Source organism: Aphelocoma coerulescens, chromosome 1, assembly GCF_041296385.1.
Source record: "Aphelocoma coerulescens isolate FSJ_1873_10779 chromosome 1, UR_Acoe_1.0, whole genome shotgun sequence".
NCBI lineage: Eukaryota > Metazoa > Chordata > Aves > Passeriformes > Corvidae > Aphelocoma > Aphelocoma coerulescens.
In genome coordinates, this window is record NC_091013.1 from 20,938,862 (window position 1) to 20,961,703 (window position 22,842).

Sequence of the window (22,842 nt, forward strand, 5' to 3'; positions counted from 1 at the left end):
GTTTATTTTGGTCTTAAATCTATTTTCACATCATCACTCCTGTGCACTATTTATGTTTGAAGTAACTGCCTTTTTAGCTCCCTACTCAGACTGCTTCCCATGCATCAGTGTCAAATGTGCTTAAAGAGCAGTACATGCAGCATGACAGCAGATTACTGATTGTAGTGTCCTTTGTGAAAGCAGCAAATCCTTCTGACCCCACTGATCTTGCTCTGCAACCCCGTGATTTAGTCTTTGACCTTTCTGTACTTTCTTTCATCCCCCCAAAAAGCAAAACTGCCACCAAAACTGCTGATGGTGTATGATACAGTTCTCTAAACTCTGGATATCTCACAGGGTTAGCATGAAATTGCTTGGCATTTAAAATTATCCCTTATTTAACTTTATAAAATCAGCAGGGAGGTTTATAAACTGCATAATAGCAAAATGATTCCTATAGCACTACTGACTAAAGAACATGTACCTGAAAAAGTTATTCATGTGTTTATATAGATGTGAAAAAATTATTGGTCCCTTTGAAAATTAAAGCTCATGCCCTGATGATGGTAGTTCTGTCATCAATATTCTCTTTATTTAGGGGGGAAAAATATGAAAGAAAATCTAATGCAAGTGTACCCAACTCTTGATTCTAAGGGAGAGGTGCATATGTACAGTCAGGGCAGTATCAGGCTCAAACAGTTTTATTTCATATTTTGTCTCTTGGATACATTTGGAAATTGTTTTTGAAGGATTACAGGGAATTGTAAGGACTGTTGTAAAATTGTCTTCTTTGATAACTGCATTACTACAAAATAAAATGCAAGAGTGATTTTATTGGATTGCTCCTGATACAGGGTGATAGTAGCATTACAGCTGCACATGAGACATTTTCCATGGAATGAAAAACTAATAACAGTTTCAATACCAATATCTGATGAAATTTTAAGGGCTGAAGCCTGAAATTCCAGATTTCTTCATCAAGAATCAAAAAAGGTTTTAGAAACTGATCAAAAAATTTAAAAGGGACTGTGTATTTCCAGACTGGTAGAACCAGCACCATAGAACCGAAGAGTTTAAAGACAACAATAGAAAAATATATGTTGACTTCCTGCTAATATCCTTTCCAAACCAGTGAAGGATAAACCAAGTTGAATGAACTCATGTTGATGTGTCAGGTTATGCAATGACATGAGACAAAATAAAATCTAATTCTGGGATGACATTGTAGCCTCCTGTCACAGCTGAAGATAACAATCATCTCGTCTAAAAGTATTTGATGGGTCTGGTCCTAAATGGGGAAAATTGCTTGAGACATTAAAATTGAACACACAAAGGGGCTGGCAGAACTGTGAAGGGAGACCTCATGACAACTTACAAGCTGAAAGACTCTTTATTCTCCAAATGTGTGCTCTGTTGGTGGGAATTTGAAGACGTCCTCATAAGGCAGATTCTTCATTTGCAGACACTTTGGGTTTGAAATGTCATCTTTCTTGTGATTATCTGTCAAGGACGTGAGCTTAGAATAAAACACCATATCCACTGATGTGTATTCTCAGTGGATCTGATTTGTTTGTTGAAAAGGGTAAAAACTCCTCCAATACAGATGTAAGAAAAGCTTTCCTTATTGCCTCTGGGAGACAGACTGTAGTCTGCAGTTTTGTTTCTTCAAAACAGGAGATACCCATGGTTTTGACCTGAATAATTAGATGAATAAATTCTTGCAAACACAACTGTTATGCTATTCTCAAATTAATTTCTTAAAGTTATGTTGAGATTTTTGTTTTAGTTCATGAATTGGCTTTGAAACAGAACACAGGGAACTCACAGTCATATTGGTATGAACCTGGCTCTGCTCCTAAGCTACTAAATTATGCCTGGATTTTGCTCTTTGGGTTTTGGAAACTTCTTTATTTATTTATTTTTAAAAACAAAGCCTGCACATGGTTTTATCTCTTTCAGCCAACTTCAGGAGGTAAATATTTGGAATGGCATAGGTGGATTTATGTTGTAAAGCATTTGAACCTTGATTGTGTGCCCCAGCCAAACCATTTTTAGTTATTTTTACCAGAGCCCTCAGAGTAGGACCAGGCTGGAATTACCCTCACTGGTTTCACCCGGCCTTTCCACCTTCAGCTGCAGCACATCAGCTCCAAGAGGGTTTTTAACTTCCAGTCTGAAGGCTGGAGGGGGGAGGTGGGATAGGCTTATATCTGCTTCCTGTTCTTTGCTGTCTTGTTTGGATTTCCTGGACTAACTTGGCTGCTGATCACTGGGTGGGTTTTGTTGCTGTCATCATCTTGATGGTGCTTGCCTGGATCAGGCGCCTCACCTGTTAGAGCCCTCAGAAATTCATCAAGGACTGAAAGGTAAGCTGTGCTAAATTGGGAAAGAAGAAGCTGAAAAGCTAAATACCAAGACATAAAGGAATAGCTAAAAAAGGACTGTGCTGCACCAGATTAAAGCCAATCATATTATCAGAAAAGTGCATGCAGAGCTCATGGACAAAATAGAGAGACCAATCAAGCAATGTGAGATCTCATGCACAGCAGTTACAAAATGTATGTGTACATGGATAAGTTGCAAAATGTATAAGTAAAAGGTGTAAGTAAGAAAATGTATAGGTAATGTGTACATGTATAAGATAAGTAAGTAAAATGCACAAGTACTGTATTAGGTAAAAGTTGTAAAAGGTATGAGTAACTAAGATGTATAAGTAGTGTGATATATGGAAGTTATAAGTTATAGAATGTATAAGTAAGTGAACTGTATATGTTACGTATAAGTGGGTAGAATGTGTAAGTAAGCAAAGTGTACAAATAGGGTATGATGTCCAAGTTGTGAGATGTGTGAATGGAGTGTATTTTAAACAATAAGAAGCTTCTGCATAATCCCATTGATTCGTTGATCAGAAGGCGTGAGTTCCTGCAGATTTAGATTATTGATTCTTTCTGGCTAAATCGTGAGGTTAAATTCCCTAGACAGTGAACTGAAAATATCCTCCCAGGATTTTTCCTTCTGCTGCATCATTAGCATTTTTTAGAACTAGAAATTTTCTCTGAGTTGGAGATATCATACAAGTAATAAATAGAATGATTTACAGCTTTGATATCCTTCTCTTCTTTCAGTGATAGTGACACCCGTCACAGAAGAAGAAAGATTATGCCAGAGGTTTAATGAGAGTGAAACATCTAATACTTATGACATCCTTCAAACAAACATCCCCATGGCCAAATCTAGCTGCTAGGTGCTGTCTGGGTTTCTATTTTTATTTTAGCAGTCCTTGATCAATAGCAGGACAGTTGTCAATCTATTAGATTTAGTCAATTATTTTGGTTTGGACTTCAATATTATAAAACAATGTTTGGATGGACCACCCTATTCACTGTCTCTGACAGAGAAGCAAAAAAAGCCTCCTAGAGAGGTAGGTGATACTTCAAGGTTTTTATGGGATGTAGGTGTCATAGGTTAGTAAGCTAAGTCTCGGAAGTGATGTTCTTCCTACAGCTTTCTCTATGACCTGATAGAACCTATCAGCTGGCCAGTTTGAATATGGACAATTCTTTAAGCCACTTAAAGTTGTGACCGCCTCTGTGATCCACACTTAAGAATAGACAAACTCCCACCTCAGCTCTCTCTCATTTCCGGCGCTGGGACAGGTGGCTGCAGGCCCCGTGCGGGGACCAGCGGGCCCGGCCAGGCCCTGCTTGGGCCAGGCCGGGCCGGGCCACGGCCAGCCTGGAGCCATGGGCCTGTTCCAGCCATGGAACCCCCCCCCCCCCCCCCACTGCCTTGCCGTGGGCAGCCGGAGCGGCTCGGAACCACCCCCTCTCCACTGCGATAAGCCGAATTCCAGCTGCAAGGCTGAGGTGAGATTAACCCTTTTATTGCTGTGAAGAGCTGAAAACCTGAGGGAAGAGAAAGAGGAGATGCTTAAAGCTGAAAGTCTGTTGTGAAGCTATGATGTATCAGAGTACCCATTGTAATTTCATGAAGGCATGGGGGGTGGAGTGTTCAACTTGTGAGCAAAAGCACCTGCGCTGAGATAGGCAGATGCTGACGCAGCTGTATTTTCATGAGAAGTTTGGACAGGGAGAGATGGAAGCGATGAGGACTTTTGCTCCAAATGGGAAAGGAGAAAACCTCAGTTCCTAGAGATGCTCCCAGAGATAGTCCTAGAGATGAAGATGAGGAAGACCCTTTGCTCCCAGGGAAGGTGAAGGGCCTCTGTTCTTAGAGATGAAATGCTCCCAGAGATGGGTGAAGAGAACTTTTGTTTCTGAATGGCTCAACCTTAAAATTGTACCCCAAAAACCTTCAAGAAAGCAGTTGTGGGAAAAGCTGCAAGTCGGGGGAAGGGATTCACATCACGAGCAGAGAGACCTCTTCCTAAATGGACTGAACAATATTTGGAAGTGGGTGGCTGTCTCGGTGTGATACTGTTTTCATAGCACGAGCAAGAAGAGACTTCTCTTTCTAAATGGACTGAACAAGGTTATTATAGAAGTGGTAAACAGACTGAACAACTTAAGGGTTGTCTTTTTTTACATTGTCAGTGGGAGAAGGGAGGAAGATGGGGGGAGGAGAAGAGTTCTTAAGGTGTGGTATAATTTTTTTTCCCTTCTTTTAGGTCTGTTAATAAACTTCTTTATATTCTTTCAAAGTTGGTGCCTGCTTTGCTTTTCTCCTAATTCTTATCTCACAGAAGATAAACAGTAATGGGTATTTTGGGCCAAACCACTACACTAAATTGGTGTTTCTGCCCGGTTACAGAACCAAACCCACTACAGTAGGGAAACTGTCATGGCTAATTTTTATGCTGAAATACGTAAGATAAAAGTCAACCATAGTAGATGGCTGTACAGCTTGCATATCCAATATCTCCAACACCCCCCTATGACTATCCATCATTCTTTCTGATTAACAGACTAGCCAGTTGACACCAGCCAATATTAGGAGCTCATTCATCTATTAATAAGTTTTCTTCAATTGTATTATTTGCAGAACATATTACACCAAAAGACAGTGTACAAACTCACAGGCTTATTTTAAAACAAACAGCATTAAAATGCAGCAATTAATGTAGAAAGTTTTTTTTCAACCATGTCTTTCTGAATTTCTTTAAAGGGTTTGAAAACATTGTGTTCAGTGTTACTAGATAAAAAATAATCTATTTATACCACATTTAATCCTAAGCAAAAAATTCAGCTGAACCTCAGAAAGCATCCAGGAATCTTGTAAACTCGAGGGTAAGGCAGCCCTTCTGGCACAGGCTAGATCTGCACTCTTCAAGCTGCCTGTAACATATTTCCTCTCCCAACGCATGTAGGCATCTGCACCTCTTCTGCATGCATTTGTCCTCCAGGGAAGGAAAATTTGGGGATGAATTGTGGACCAGGTGAAGGAGGCAGCAAGGGCAGAAGTGGTCTGATGGGACAGGGATGGGAGCAGCACATACAACCAGCACAGAAGGGATCTGCTGGGTCCTGGGAACCTTTGAGAAATTATAGATGCACAGGAACACAGAATGATTTAGGTTGGAAGGGACCTCTAAAGTTAATCGACTCCATTACACCTGCCGTGGGCAGAGACAACATTTACCTGATCAGGCTGGGTTGCTCAAAGCATCATCCAGCCTGACCTTGAACACTTCTGATGATGGGGCATCCACTGCTTCTTTGTTCCAGTGTCTTTCTAATCTATAGTTCCTGGGGTCCCTTTGACCAGGGTGGTCACCTGTCCTGGGGGACCTGCTAGGACACAGCTGTAAATCCAGTGCAAGCTAAAACTATAAAAGAGTAAAGCCTTCTCACAGCTGTTCCTTCCTCCATCTTGCCCCTCTCAGAGATGTGTTGTCTTGGGAATGCTTTTTTCCTCTCCATTTCAAGGTAAACTTGTCAGTGTGCTTCTCCTAGACCTGGTCATAAACAAGAAAGGCTGGGTAGAAAGCATGCATTCCTTAGACTGGGAAAAAGTAATATATTTGTGCATGGCAAATTTACACAGGACTTGGCTTTCTACCAACCCTAGTGCAGGTTTGATCATCCCTTTGACAATAAAAATTGTAAATGTAAGAGGAATTTATATAGGCAGGATGCAGTGACCTTAGGCATGAGCAAAATCCTGGCCTCGAGGAAGACAGTGGAAGCTTTGCCATTGATCTTAGTGGAGACAGGATTATACTTGCAGTTTTGTCAAGATTCTATAATTAACATTATTGTTTTTAAAGTGTCATTGGATATTTAATTGCATCAAGTGTGAGAGCTTTTACTGTATGATTGAAAAAGAGGGGAAAAATACCATTAGGCTGAGAGTTCTGTCAAGGCTGAACAGTTATATTCAATATGTGCTTAAGAGGTAAATCCTCTGGGAGAGTGATATTTAATAATGTTTAGAAGGTATTATCTTTCAGGAAATCTAGCTGCTGCAGAATCCTCCAGCAAATCCTTGTAGCACTGTATCCAGAATAATTTTGTTTCTACTGAGCATGACAGTCTTAGATGTAGAGAGCCAAGTCAAAGAAGAGTATCTTAAATTTATTGGCATAAGATTGTATTTAAAGCCTGATCTGACAAACCACTTAACTGTATTTTTAAACTCAAGCATGCTAATTGTCTTTGCAACTTTATTCTTGGCTGAAAGGAATATTTAGGCAGTTTAAAACCCCTCCTGATTTCCAAGAATAATGGTCTCTTAGCATGCTATGTTTCATTAGAATGAAAGATACAAAGAAATGGAATGGAAGTGGGAAAAGGAAACTGGAGGACTTCAGCTCATAAAGTGAAAATATGATCAGAAAAGTGCTGGATCTGTAGTATTCAATGGATAAAACACAATTAAAAAGTGACATTTTAACAGAGATGTACTTTTGTCCACTGTAAATATTTGTATATGTTTGGTAACTAAAACCACAAGGGGGACTATAATTAACCAGGACTATCTGGATAGGATGTCAGGAAGATCAAAGGATTGTTATTTTCTCTTTTTCCATCTCCTCACAGATTAAGTTCCAGTCACCTGCTTTTCAGCGCTTAACCCAACTCATTCCACTTCATCCTTCAAGGCTTTGGTCTTGTTCTCCTAATAAGGAAACAGAAAAGGTTTGCTTGGGAGCCTGACTATAGTATTCTTCACGTGGCCTTAACATTTGGTGTTCAGTCATGTACAAAATCCTGATGCAGCACTTGGAGGCTTTGCCAGCTTTGGGGAAAGCCACAGTCATCAAACCTGACATTTTGTCCTTTCCTCTTTTATAGGAGAACATCCATTCTATACAAGTCATTTTCTGTCATAATATAGGTAGATGGAGGAAGGAGTTGTCTCAGGAACAGCTTTTTTGAAATCCTGCATCAAAGATGTTGGTTTCTCTGCAGTTAGGGACAAGGACAATAAGGCACAATATAAATTTTTCCTATTAAAATCCTTAAATGTTATTAGCTATCACATTTTTGAACTCCTCTTATTCCTACACATCAAGGTGTTCTTTCTGACCGCACGTTTAACTCTAAGAAGCTGTGCATGCAATCTCTTTATGTTGCTTTGAAAGTAATTACTGGGCATATAATGAATTCTCCTTTATGTCTCTAAGCAGATGGGTTCCTATTATCAGGTTTTCAGAACAAACGGATTGTGTAAAGGTGTTGTGGTCACAACTAATTCCAGGAGTCAAGGAGGTAAATAACCTCATTTATTAATGATCAAGGAAAGTAAGAGAAATTTATTATCTCATACTTATTTTCTGTACCTGCTTTTTACCCCGCTAGAATGAAGGTGAGATTACATTGGTCTGAGAGCTGGTAGGGAAAGGACATGCAATTCAAAATTAGTTTATGCTTGTCAGTCTTCTTTGGAGCTCACAGAAGCCGCAGTTCAAGAACAGAAAAAATTCAAATATTCAAGTCATCATTGACTTAGTTACCTAAATTCTGACTACAAAACATATGTTAACAATATTTATGTCTGCTATGGTCCAAAGTTATGCCTGGTAGAATTTAACTAATCTCAGTAGAATTGTAGTAGTGATGTGTATAACTCAGTGGCTTTTCTCCTGGAAATACTCCAGCAGTTTTATGAGTATTAGTTGGTGTGTTGATTAGTGCTAGTTGATCAGTGGTTACACTGATAACTTAGATATTTACTGACTGATTTGGGTAGTACTGTGCAGAGCTGACAGGTAGGAGAAAGGTAAGAGGCTTTGACAGCCCTCTCTTCCAAACCAGAACCTTGGCTCCCTAGAAATGGTACAGCTTCAGACAAGGCAATTTAAAGATCAATCTATTTGAACTGAGGCAATCTGCTAATGCATGTACATTTAAATTAGCTAATGACACAGGCAACATTACAATCGATTTGAGTGTGTCTACATTAGGCTTAGCCTTGGTTCAAGATAGATCTGAGTTAAAATAAGATCAATTGTATTTAAAATCCTGTAGCTTTCCAGTGTGGACAAAGCCTGCCCCCACCCTGAACTGGGCAGCACCCTAACAATTTCTAGGAAGACTCTTTTAGTTTATTTTAAATTTTTCTCCTCACTAAGTTTATTTGGTCTATTAAAGTAAAGTGTTGTGGTCAGTTGTGTGATCCAAGAGATCCTTTAAAAACAGAAGTCTAAAAGTAAGGTTCAAAAATCTTCATCCAGACTTTCAACTTGGTCTGACTTTCAAATACCCCTCTCTGTTTGACCTCAGTAGGACTGGGGGTGCTCAGCACTTGTAAAAGACCCAAATAACTCTCAAAACAGACCATTTATTTAGGGGTTTAGCTTTGTATTTAAGATGCTATTCTGTGTTCTTAGATATTTTGGAGGCAGGATGTATTCCATTTTCTGTTTGTTGCAATTTTCTTCCTTTACAAATGACCACTCTTCCATTTTACAATAATAATTTAACAAGTCTTTAAAAAAGAGTTCTAAATATATTCTCCAAATTTTATTTCTTTTGACATTTGATACACATGGAAGCCAAACAATACACAGTTTAGCAAACTGTATATTTTTGTACAGTCATTCTCAGCTGCAGTCATCACTTGGCTGACAACCATCTGTGTAAACCTGCTTTTTCCTTCCCATTTTGCTCAGCTGAAATGAAAATAAATTGACAGAAACAACTTCTGCAGGGAAAGTACAAAAAAGTTAATAGAGTGGTGGGCATCTCTCATCATTTCTAAGCACATTTTTTTCTATGTTAAGGTTTATTTGTATTCAAAATTAAAATGCTATTTATTTCAAATGGAAGAAGGAAAAGTTTGAAAGAAGGAAACCACAGCTTGTTTGCCTACAAAGCAAAAAGCTATTGCCGGCACAAGTGGTCCAGCAGAACACAACATCTTGACTGTTGAGCAGCACAAGGTGAGGGCTGTGGAGGCTGCCACAGGTGATGTCCCAGGGCTGGCAATAGGAAAGGGCTTGGAGAACCAGACCAGCTTAAGAAATGCTTAATTTCCTTTCTGCATAGACCAACCTCTTCTCTGTGTTCCACAAGCTTCTCTTTGCCTACTTTCATCTTGTGCTTAAGGTTCCCTTATAAGGTTATTTATCTGTGAAATCAGGGTTTGGAGAAAAGGGACACAAGAGAGAAGGTAAAAATGTTGCCTTGAGGCTGGAAATCAAGCTAGACTTATTGGAATGTGGATTTGGTTTCAGATGTGAAAAGATGTGTCTTTTGCGAAGACAACTGAAAAGCATTTTAGTGACTTGGAGAGTCATGTTATCCAACAGCCCTTATGATTAGATTCTAAGCTGACTACCTGTGTCTATTACAAATATTTCATTACTATAATCTGTACCTGTAAATTTCTTCAGTTTGAACCAGATAGGGATACCATGGAAATAATATTGTGTAGCAGTGTTAACAGAGACTGTATCAGAAGGTGTTTGCATAAAAAAACCCCAGAACTAAGGTTGCACAGGATTCTGACTTTTGCTTGCCCAACTTCTATAAGAATTGTAAAATTAGTACACCTTTTTTTCTCTCAATAAGCATACACACTAATATGAAGGATGAATTTCTGATCCTATTTAATTCAGTGGGAATTCAGTTTCAGAGAATCAGAATTTGACATATTCCCATGCTTCTCTTCCTTTTCCATCCGTACTGCAAGACTACACCCCTGCATCATCTGAATTTTGCCAGTCTCTCAGAGCCATGTCAAATCCCTATGAAAGCTCTCAGCATTTAGTCACTGACTCATAGTTCACAGCAATATTTTTTCTCTTTCTATCATAAAGAAAGATTGCCAATAAACATTACCTTAGTCTAAATCAGACATGTTCAACACCAATTCAGAAATATGTTTAGGCTCTATTATAGTCATATAACCAGAACTAAGATTAGAAATGTATATGTTACAAATCCACATGGTTATGGCAGTTTTCTAAGATGTGCTAAAAATTGTTCTTTCAGCCTTAGAAAGTTTCATGCTATTGAGGATATGAAAACTGTGGTCCAAGGATACTCTACTGCAGACTGACTTGTCCATCTCAGAGTCTTTTAACGAGTTTTGTTTAAAATTTAGTCTTGGTGCTAAGAGCAACCCTGAGAAGTTTCAGCAGAGTTTGAATCATGAATGGTGAAAGAAATTTGTGCACTAGAGTGCAGATTTCTCTAATGCAGCTACCATTAAGCTAATAAAACATGGCATGCCTAATCCAGCTGTAATTCATGGAGGTCAAATGGCAGATGCGTGGGAGCTCGCGGCCAACTCCAACATTTCGTCAAAAGATAGAATAACCATCCAAGTCTGTGGCAGGTTTTATGGGGCAAGGCTCAGGGCCAGTATAAACATAATTAAAAAGTGAAAGGAGAAAAATATAGAATGAAGTCACTAAGCAGAAGCTCTCAATGTCTCTTCAAAAATCTATAAAATAATATTTTAATGTTATACCTTTAAGAGTTTAATGCATTGAGTCAAAATATTACTTTTGTTGGCATTCCCCTACATATTTTTACATATTTTTGTCCTCTTTGTATTCACAATATTCATGCCATTTCTAAAAAACCCCAAAGTCTGTGAGGCAATCATGATAAAGATCTCTTTACAAATAATGAATGACTGAGGAGAGGACATCTACATGGAAGCATAGGTGCCACCAGCACTGCCTCACCCTAAAATTCACCGGGTCAAATAACAGGAGATATTCCATATAAAGTGACTTTAGTAGGAACTGTAGTCAGTCTGCAGCTGTCATTGATATTCTTACTGCATTTTATGGCTGGACATGGATTTAATACAGAAGAATAAATGGGGCAGTTCATTTGCCATTAGTGTTATGGGCAAAAGACTGGAGTACATGGTGAAGGACTCTCTGCTGAGCCCTGCTTCACCCCATGAATTTCAGCATAGGTTAAGGGCTTCAGTTCCAGTCTGGCTCCTCAGCACTGGTCAGTATATTAAGCAAATGAAATAATAAAGGAGATTGATAGAAACAAGCTTCTTTGCTGAAGAGTAGTAGAATGGAGCCAGCACTATCCTCACTTTTGGCTATGGAGTGGGATTGTGAAGAGATGATGCTATTTAGGAAGGAGTCCAACACACATAAACAATTTGTCACAAGCAAGAGACACTTTGACTGAAAGACTTGGTTGTGCTTTCACCCAGGAGGTCTAAGCCAAAGGTCTTCAGCAATCAAATATAGAACTAGTGTTTAGTCTGTTAGCACAATTTCAAGAGTCAACTGACTAATGAATGTCAATACGCAATTACGTGGGATGCCAACAGTCTGCAGCTCAGCTTGTGCTATTCACCTTTATACTGTACTTATATAATAAATGAATGCAGAAAAACAGCTACCTATGAATATAAAATAAATCCATTATACTAGTGGCAAATTTAAGAATACCAAGGAAATTTTGTGTTGGATTTTGTTTCATCACTGAAGCGTTTTCTTATAGACCAGTATTACTCAGCACAGTAAATATGCATATATAACTTTAATACACTTCAAACTCTATTACCTGTGTTATATTTTTGCTCTAAAAATAGCCCTACTACTTCATGGAAAGCCTCTAAGAACCTGCATATCATGACTGCTGTGAGGGAAATCCCTGCTGTGGTATTTTGTGTTCAGCACATCTGGTTCATGTTTTTCTGGCATTGTGGAAAGATAACATCATAAGGGGGCTGAAAATGCACGTGGTGGTGAAAATGCATTAAGATGATATTTACATAATTATTTCAAGAGTATTCTCGGAAGCAAAACTGCAGGAAGGAATGCAGGTCAAATGTTTAAAATATTGGAAGGGTAAAAAGGTCAGAACGGTTCTGTGCAGGTGGACTGTAATTCAGCAAAACATTTAAAACATATGCTGGGGAGGAAGCCCCTTGCTGCTGAAAGCTTCAAAGAGCAGCTCCAAAGCACATCACCTCAATCCCATACAGCTTTTTGCCATAAAATAATTATGGAAATACCTCAGGGGAAAAATCTTTCATGTATTTTTTCTGCTTTTCCTTTCTCCTGGATTTTCTCATAAAATGATATTATGATGTACCAACATAAATGATTTAGGAGGAAGTGGGAGCTTTTTTTCTGAAAATACATCTCTAAACTCCAAAGTTTATCCATCAAAACCTGCTTATTGCCTTAGTTAATGTGGTTTCTTAAATGTTTGTTGATCATTAATTCTTTAATTAAGTAGCTATGCTTTCTGCCTAAAATATTGGGAAAGCTGTGTAGGGGACCTTCTCAGTCATGAATACTTATTTTAAAATGCCTTTAAAAAAACCCTGTTAATGTTGTGTCTGAATTTCATAGAATAAATATGATGCCAAGGCAGATGTAAATCCTTCCGTTATATCAAACAAAATGATGCAATGGCCAGTATAAATGGCTCTTAATAAACAATGGGGATAAACACAACAAATTATAATGGCAATCAAATTAGCATTAACTAGTTTGGTATATTCGTGAGCATATGACTTGTTATGTTAACATCAGTGTAATATACTGACTTCCAAAAATCATTTGATATGACATCAAACACATTTAAATGAAGACATTAGGGTGGAACAGAATCATTAGTCACAGTAGCTCTTAAAAAAATGCGCAGTTGCTCAGCCTTGAAGATTGGACGGAATGGACTCTTGACCTATGTCATGAATTCAAACAAAATCTTGGGTAAGAGATTTCTGTTCCTTTGCTGTTCAGGGAAAATGAGCAGTTAAGCTGATCTGTAGTTGTATGGGAAATGACAGTTTAATAATAGTTTGCCCAACAGTGTATAATAAAAAGATACAGATGTTGGAAATGGAAGATGGACAAATTCAGAGTGAAAATAAGGCATGTCAGACCCCCTTAGGCAGCTGAGTGTTGGTCATGCAGTACTGCTGCAGATGTGGCCAGGAGTGGTCATGCTTTCCAAGGCGGAGTGTTGTGCCAGCCCACACAAGCCAAGCCAAGGTTTTTCCAAGTGTAATTAAATGTTCTCCCAGAGCAGGTCCAAAGTCTTCCCAGCAGCCAAATGATAAGGATGTGCAGTGAATCTGCCTTTCATTTCAAGAGTATCATTGGAGATAGTCCTATGAAGAAGGTAGGTTCAGCTGGTGGTTGTTGCCTTATAAGTGTTTTATCCATATTGCAAACGGGGTCTTATGAAGATGAAAGCGCTGTATACAAATAATCTAAATTTGGAACATTGCAAGCACCCAAGAAGGAAAATGGGGTTGGTTTGTTTGTTTCATGTAGACAGTGGGATCTAAGTATCTAAATCTAATCTAAGTCTCTAACTTCAGCTTCTAAGCTTCATTTTAGACCTGTTAGGTTCATCAAGATTGATGATTAAAAATGCACTAAGGCAGTAAGTTGGAAGAGTTTTTACATTTCTGTGTATTTTGCAATCAGGGAAAATAGCAAGAGCCAATATTAATACATTTTTTAATGTATTTAAACATTAATATTAAAACATTTTTTTTCTCTCTGCATAATGGTTGCTGCAGTTGTTACCTGACTGTTCATATAATTTCAGGGATACTGTCAGATACTCTTCCACTAATACATTTAGCCTCCTCCTTTTTTTTTTTAGTTATGGAAATGAAAGTACGTGATCCTGCAATAGTTATATAACAAGATTAGTTTTTATTTGATTATTTATTGCTCTCTAGTAACAGTAACTTTTTTCAGTATGCTGGATTTTGCACTCTGATTTCTCTGCGTTTCCACTTAGAGGCTGTTCCTGCTTGCAGTGATGACTCACCAAATGTACACAGTGGTGTTATTTGCTGAAACAAGAATCCAGGGCATTTCTGTAGCTTTTACAGAATTATTCTTTAGTTAAACCTTATTAATGGCTTTTAAATTACAGTACAGGTACCACATAATTTCAAACACGTCATGCACGTGTACCCTTATGTACCTTAGGTAATATAAATAGCTTAGCTTCCGAATACTTCGTTTGCTGCTGGTTTAGTGGGGTTATTGTGCTTTTTTTGTAAGGTTACATAGATTAAAATTTCCATCATAATTAATCTAGGAGATAATTAGGGACATTGCCTGACATTCTTATTGCATTTTCTTCTGCACCAAAATCTGCTTGCAAAATTTTTATGCCACTGTTGTGTATTTTGCACCTGATTCAGCTCTCCCTTTTCAACCGTCACTTCTCCAGCAATGTGCACAGCCGTGGCAGCAAACACCGCATGGGTCATTTGGAGTTTGTTATCTGCTGCTGCTTGACTGAGAGATTTTTCAGGTAATTTAACCGAATGATAAAAGGGGGTTAGTGAGGGAGCTCTGGGAAGAAAACACTTCCTGTCAGTGTCTGGCAAACATGCAGGGGACACTCTTCAAGGCAACTATGTAGGTGTGAGTATAATGTAATGCCTAAAAGGCAGAATAAAGGGCTCTTCCTTGCCCTTTATGTGGTGCACATGGACCTAACGAGGAGAGACTGAGGATGATGGCTTAAACAACCCGAGGGTGGAAAAGGACAGGCCTGGCTGCAGGGAGCTTTGGGCAGGCTTTGGGCTGCCATACTGACCCCTTGCATCTTGCAGCCAGCTCTCCAACCAGCTCCTCCTGACAACAGAGACAACAAAGTCTATGTGCTTCGTAGGACAGTGTTATAAGGCCTTAAATAATAGGAAGAGCTCTAAACTGTTTTAAAGTGTAATTCTAAATTCGTGATAATGAGACTGGTCCTTTGTCTCCCAAACCCAGGAACTTCCACACAATCATTTTTGCTAGGTGCACTCCTTCAGTGTTCATGATACATTGCCCAACTTAGAGGTGCATCAAAAGCAAAGAATCTGATTCAACAGAAATGCTGAATATTGAACAGCATACCTCAAAGATCTAGACTGAACATCAAGTCAATACCTTTTAGTTTAGTGCACCATGCAAATCTACCACTTCACCTCTTTTGCTCCTTGAGAAAAAAAAGTATTCTTTGAGGCACCTTTATTCTGTAAGGAACTTCTGAATCTTGGATTTTTCCAAACAAGAAAATCATCACCGAAGTGTTAAGAGAGTTCACAGAATTATCAATAAACCCTTTTCAGGCAATTTAAGCACAAGAATATAGCCTCAGTAACTATGACCTGTCAGATTTACAAGTGATTGAAAATCATAATAAGAAGACTTTTACAAAAATAAACATAGGAATTATTACCAATCACAATCACTAGCTTCCAGTATAGGATCTAAGTTGTTTCTAAGTGTGTTTGGTATGTATTTCATTGTGCAAATGCAACTTGAAGTCACTGGGGCCTTTTGTATCCTTGAGTGACCTTGGCTGACTGCAAGTATTCAGTGAGTTGATCATGGAGCACGGCTCCAGTCACAGCCATGGCCATGGCATCTTCAGCAGTTGCTGAGAAGTGCCCTTCAGCTGAGGAGGGAGCCACATGGCAGGTAAAATGTTCTGCTTAGGGAAAAAAGGGTTGAGATACTGATGATACCAATAACATGATATGAAAAATGACTTACAGTACTTTCTGTTTTCTGACCCTTTGTTTATTTTATATATCCCCTACCAAAATCATACATCTTTGGAAATATTAAAAAATCCAGGCTTCTGATGGAAGGTTGCTAGGGTAACAGTTTGATACTTCATTGAGCTGTCTCCCCAATCCCATCTCAGGATTCTTACTGCATCTGCATTTATATTATAAAAGCTTTCTGTGTATTTGCTCTGGAAAAGGGTATGAACTTAGTGAATTTGAAGAGACATATAGAAAAGGAGAATTATTTTTCTAGACACATTAAAAAAAGTATGAACATTTGCCAGTTAAAGAAATTTTGGGGAAAAGAAAATAGGACCATTGAAAATAATAATGTCTCTATACTTCTTTAGCTTGCTAGGATGATACACTGTGTAAAAGTGAACTGGGAAAGGTATGAAGGCTTCCTCCTTCCATGACAAAGGGAAAACAAGGTTTGTAGTAATTTATCTATAGTCAGATATTGCTGTTATTTTGACATGAAAGGAAGCAAATTGTTCTGGATGCTTTATGCTTTTCATTTTGTTTTGTTTACTGCTATTTATTTCAGATCTCAGCAAAATAGAAAAATAGTTCCTTCCTTCAAACTCTAATCAGCTTTCAGAATAATTCATACTAGCAAATTCTGATGGTGAATCTACTTGCTTATTTCAAAGACCTGAAATATATACTGAAAAGAAAAATAATCAAACAATTAAATAATTGTTGTTCAGTGCCTTCAACATAAATCTTGCCCCACATTGTAAGCATCCTTGTATTTCCAGCATTCTTGGAAAGGACTGCTCTGTGAAGGATATATGCACTGAGCTGTTTTAAAGATCTGTAGGAAATGTGAAGTGGAGGTTCAGAAGTCAAATGCATTTGATTACAATCAGTCCCAAGAAAGATGACTTGAGAGAAAGTCTATGTTTTTGTTAAAAGAATCACAATTGTAATTGCTTTTATTTCCCCAGCTCAGCAGGTAGCATTTGATCTCTGATAAACCTCTAGTTATTATTTACCATATGGTAAATCTGAATTGCTTGGATTTAATTCTATATATATTTGGTGACTTTACCTACTTGAGTCGAAAGTCTATAAGGGGGTATTTATAATCTGTAAACAGCTAATTATCAACTACAGTTCTTACCTAGATAATCACCAGGAGGTTATCAAACTGTTATGATAGTCTTTAGAAATGTAAATAAATCAGAGAAAATGGCAACAAACAAAAGCAAGTATGTTGTGCTTTGTCAATATTATTTGGGCACCAAACATAATTGTGTTTATTTTCAAGATGAAAACTGGTGAGAAAACCAAAACCAAACAGAAGCAGTATAATAGGCACACTGAGACCCCAAGTCAATGCTCTGTTTAGTCTGACATTTTGACCCAAACAGGAGAAGAGCTGCTGGAAAAGCCTATATGAATAATTTAGAGGGATCTATTATTCATGAGAAAGATTTTATGGAGTATGAAACATTGCCCAGCAGAAGGTAGGATTTAGAGGTATAGCTAGGGAAGTTCAGATGAAAATGTAAAGACACAGTGGGAGAGAGGGAGCTACACACAGGAATCTTGAGTTTTTCTGTCCCCATTTCCTGACACAGGACTCCCTTGTGAGGGACACGGTAAGGCATACCTCAGTGAGTGTCGCTGGATAAAATTGAAAGAGAGGTTGACTGAAGGAGGAAAAATGAAGCTGAGGAGCTCTGTGCTCCACAAGGAAGGAAAGAGAAAGGAGAGAATGACAAGGGAGAAGCAAAAGAAAGATATTCCCATCCATTGGAAGTGCTGGTGGAAGGAGTCAGGAGGGAGACTCCCAAGGGGTGATGAGGCAGAACAGGAGACACATGTCTGTAAGCAGCTCTGCAGGTGCATGCTGCAGCTGAGATGGGAGATTTGTATGATTTCTGATTATTTGACTAGGTTCATCTTAAAAATTATGTCTGGCAGTCTAGAGTTATGAAACAGAAAGGTGAGTCATTTCCTGGCCACAAGGACGCAAGCAATGAATACACCACTTTTCACAATTACAGCTGATGGCAGCCGCAGCGCCCACTCATAAAAGTGCCTCATTTTCCCAGCCCAGACACTGCTCAGTTGGAAACACACACATGCAGTGCTGAGGGAGTTGGCAGCCCTGCTTCCCTCTCAGACAAAAGGGTGTTTTTTGTGATGGTAAAAGGAAGAGTAATTTTTCTGATACAGAATAATATTCCTCAGTATCAGGACCCCCAGGGAAAAAGGGTCCTTCCTTCCCCTTGAGGACATTTGCACTCCTCCCTTCTCAAGCTTTCTAAGGGAATTGCATCAATATCTTGGGAGCTAGGGAAGCTTGTGCACTTTGGAAAGAGCTGATGCTAGAGAGTCGTGCTGACCCAGACCTCAAAGGAAATGGTACAATCTTGGAAAAGCTGAGTGGGGAATAAAAGCAGTTCAGTTCGACTTTGAAGGTTAATATAATTAATGACATTATTTGGCTGGCTGTGTGTCAGGGTGTTTCCTTCTCCTTATCCTTGCTGCATGAAGAGCAAAAAGCAGAAGAGGGATAGAAAAGTTGGGAAAGGGGTATTTTGCAAATTGAAAACAGTTTCCCAAGGGTGATTCAAGACTCTAATTCTCAGAAACAGCCAGAAATCCTCCACTACTGGCTCTTCCCTTCAGCCTTAGTAATAGAAGAAAACCCCAGCAAATGCCCTGGACATAGCAGTAGCTGGGCTGCAAAATATCACTACAATATTTTGTATGCTGAAAGTACTGGGAAGTACACACACCATTGTTTTTAACCAGGAAAAGAGCAAGGGGGATATATAAAGGCAGCATTGCAGTTAATGCAGTCCTTGTGTTTGTTGCAATGCATTCTGCTTTGGGGCACGGACAGGGCAGGTGCTATTTAACCCCAGCATTTCCGAAGTATGGTCCTATGAAGTCTAAATTGGCTGCATAAGTTGGAAGGGGTTTTTGAGGCTGCATTTTAAACTGCCTGTTAAACTCTCCTGTTCTTTTGTCTCCTCTGAGCAGTGGAAGATATTTTCCAATCAGTATTGGTTTCATCAAAACTGGGCTGCTAGTCTTGCTTTTGTGCAGATGAGAGTACACGGCTGGTAGCTGTAAGCACTCTTCTGACATCCTTAATATCTCTCTTTGTACTTTATTGCCTTTTCAGCCTGACAGGTGGCATCTCTACCAATATGATTGGCAGTGTGGGTGCAGGATTTGTGTGAGCTAATCATAAAGGGTTTTTTCTTTCACTTACAGTGTTAAATGTTCTGTACTTTCTGTAAACAAATTTGTAGCTGGTTGTTTTTTTTTTTTTCCCTTTTGTTACTCTCACTGTTTAGGAGAAAGTGACATCTATTAGATTCATGCTTCTTCTTCAGTTATATATTTGAGAAACAGAACAAAGTTATGGTGCCTGATCTATGTGGACACAAAACATCATGAAGGTCACTGCACCGAAGGGCTTGCAATCTAAATCTAAGCTGCACGAGAGTGACAACAGCAGTCTTTTTATCTGTAGAAATCAGCTTGCCATCCAGTCCCAAGTGCCTTATGTCACTGTAAAAATGCTAAGGGACATTTTAGAACCATTTTAGGGAAACCTAAAAGATAATTCTGTTTCAGAAGAAGTTAATATATAACAGCATTCTATTTATGGCTTTCATTCTTTGTTTATTGATATAAAGTAAAAAGGAATGACCTCACTAGAGTCATAGTTATTTTTCCACATAAGGTCATCTTTTTTTTCTCCCTATATTCTCTAGCTAGCTGGGTGTACTGTAGCATTGGGAAATGCTTTACAGGTATCCAAGCTGGTTGTTTGCATCAGCTCACGTCTCTTTCAATGAGATTTTCATGCTCTAATGAGGCAAGAAGTATCTTTTGCTGTGATTAGGTCTCTCCCTCTGGTGTAATAGGAAGATATGTGGTGTACCTTTGGTACAGTTCTTGGCATTTTCAAGAGGACTAGTGAGATTACTAAACTGATCAAGAAGCCTCAGTAATACTGGGATTAAGAAAGGATTAACCTTGCCCAAGGAAAAGAGTTGATCACACTACTTGTTTGGGGTTTTTTGTTTGTTTGCTTGTGTTTTTTTGGTTGGGTTGGTTTGTTTTTGTGTGTGGGGTTTTTTTTTTTATTTTTGTGGTTTCTGTTTTGTTTTGCTTTGCTTTGTTTTTGCTTTTTTTATCCTTCACTTCTTGGCGTTATAACTTACATCAGGGAATTAAACTGCACTGCCATCTCTCACCTTTTCTTCATTTTACACTCCAATTTTTTTAGGTATAAAAGCACAAAGAAATTATTTTTTCTGTTTTAAGGCAGCAGTAATGGAGTGGTAACATAGAAGATGCTCATTAGCATATACACTGTCTCTGAAAAATCCTAATTGCACTGGGACATCCTGGTTTAGATTATCTCCCACCAGCTTCCCTTGGGCCCTGTCTGTGCCTAATTATTTGTCATAAAGAATCTATACAGTAACAGACAGCTCTCTGTGTATATACCCACAGGAAAACCAAAACAAAACACTTTGCAGCTCACTGGCAGTATAACTGTGTGCAATGCAGCACATACATCGTCTGAAGTATTTCCCTTGGCAATATCTCCCTTGGTCATACTGCCCTGCCTGGGAGCCCACCTTGGAGAGGACTGCTAAGTCTCTGGCCCTGCTTACACAGCCAGGTAATCCTTTGGGAAGAACAGAAAGTGGCTGCAATAAGCAATGGTGTTTGGGTAGCTGGTTTGTCTCCCCAGCAGAAACCTCTTTAGGGAGATTAGAACAAAGCCTCTCTCTCAAAAAGGCCTTATGTTTTGAAGCAGTGTATCAGAAAGGATAACCATCTTCTTGTTCTTTGATTTCAAAGCCCGACCAAATTATGCATATGACAGAGCAAGCAATTTTTGCTGTGTTCCTGGATGTGCTCTGGATACTCTTCAGTATTGCAGAGGAATACATATAAATGCTCTCACCCCTCCCTTGAAAAGCCCTGGTATTAATAACACAGCAAAGCTGCCTCTTTTACAGGCAGTTGGGTTCATGCAATTCCTTCTAATTTGCCTGACGTATAAAAAAACAAGAAACAAAAATAAAAAAGAAATTCAGCAAACCCATAGAAAGTCTTCTTTTCTAGGTCATAACACATCCTGGAGTTATTTTCTCTCACCTAGACTTCTGAAAGAATGTAATTTTTTCATCTGTGATGTTTTTTTTTGACACAGTTTCCAGTTGTTAGACCTGTCCCATTGATGGCAATTCCTGCTTCTCAGGGAGAACAGAAAAGTTAATCTCACACTCTCATTGCCAGTCTGGTTTCCCAGCTCAGATGCCCATTTGCATGGGGGCTAATACCTGGTGATGAACTGTAGCCACAAGGATTTCAGGTTGTGCCTTGCTGTATCAAATCTCTCAGAAGGTATGAATTTCTGGCATGAGGCTGGCTGATAGCTGGGAACAATCCCCATGCTTTTCATGTTAGTCTTGCAGTTTAGATGAGCTGGGCTCTTTTGAAAGGTTTACCAAGCTCTGTCTCAGATTATACACTGGTTCAAGAGTGCACGAACTGGATGTCTTTCAGATGAAACTGAGATGTAAGATGTCCTCCAGAAAATCATGTTCAGAAGATGGCTGAGCTGAAAATAGGCATCTTCGTGGAGCTACTGCGGTGAGGCAAGAGTCACTCTAAAGTAACAATCCCCTGTCCGCATATTGAGTCTGGCTTGGATGGAGTTAACTTTCTTCACAGCAGACCCTAGGGTGCTTTTTGGATTTGTGCCTTAACCACTGCTGATCACACATTGGTGTTTGGCTATTGCTGAATGCCTGCTGGACACCAGCTCGATGCTTACTATTTTCAATCTGTCCTTCTGGAAAGTCATCTGGAGGTGAGCAAGAGAGTGGGAGGGGCCACAGCCAGGACAGCTGACCTGAACTGGTCAAAAGGATATTCTGTGCTATATAACTTCATGCTCAGCAATAAAATCCGGGGTATTGGAAGAAGAAAGGGAGTTTTCAGCTTCCAGGGCAGCCATTGCTTGGAGACTGGCAGGGCACTGTCTGTGAGAGGTGGTGAGTCACTTCTTTTGCATCACTTTTTTTCCCCCGTTCATCTGTTTAGCTTGTCCAGACCCAAAAGTTTAATTGCTTTTGCTTTTCCAATTCTCTCCAATGTCCCCCTGGGAGTGGGAATTGGACAAGCAGCTGTGTGGGTGCTTGGCTGCTGGCTGGGGTCAAACCTCCATCCCCTGCCTCCACATGCTTGTAGAGTGGGGAGGGGATTCTCTGCACCAGTGGTTACTACTGATGTGCTCCTTTTGTGCAGGGCATCTTGCTGCTGTAGACACAGACAAAATCTCGTGTCACTGCCAGAATTTGGCTCTCTGAATCTGAATATTAATCTCAGAATGACATGAATAAATTGAGAAGTAAGTGGGATACCAAACATACCACTTGTAGGGCACTCCAAGGTTTCTGTGTTACTTGCAGTATTTACATCCTCAGTACTGTGATCTTTTCAAATTAATATGTTTGACAAGAAAAAGTTCAATATTTCACTTTCTTTTTTTTTCTCATAGTCTTCCACAGTAAGTATTTGATAAATATAAATGATCACCCAAAGTTTGAGGAAAAGGGTAATGACCAGTATTTTTTCCTGATGGAGCTTTCTTCAAGTGAGGCCAATCTCAAGAGACAGAGGACTGACTCCCATTGAAGTTCCAGAGGCTATGAAATGATTCCCATAGGATTGCTAGCACCTATCCTATGTCAGTCAGGCACAAGTCTGAACTGCCTGTGCTGATCTTAAAGCAGTGTGTATTTACTGGCAGAAACCATTTGTGTATGGCTATTGAAATATGAAGTCAAATAGTCAGGAAACATCTCTCAAAAATGTATTAAAGGAGAAAAACCACACAGCTCTCACTCAAATTTCTTAATGCACTATTTGAGGAGACTC

At 39.1% G+C, this 22,842-nt stretch overlaps 1 long non-coding RNA gene across 1 annotated transcript in view; it reads left to right on the top strand.

Annotated features, from left to right (window-relative positions):
* The first annotated feature begins 3,771 nt into the window (after window positions 1-3,771).
* LOC138118040 (uncharacterized) overlaps window positions 3,772-22,842 on the top strand; it is a 39,965-nt gene continuing 20,894 nt past the window's right edge. The window contains exon 1 of the long non-coding RNA XR_011154970.1: window positions 3,772-3,845. This is a non-coding gene — a long non-coding RNA (uncharacterized lncRNA). The remainder of the gene's footprint in view (window positions 3,846-22,842) is intronic.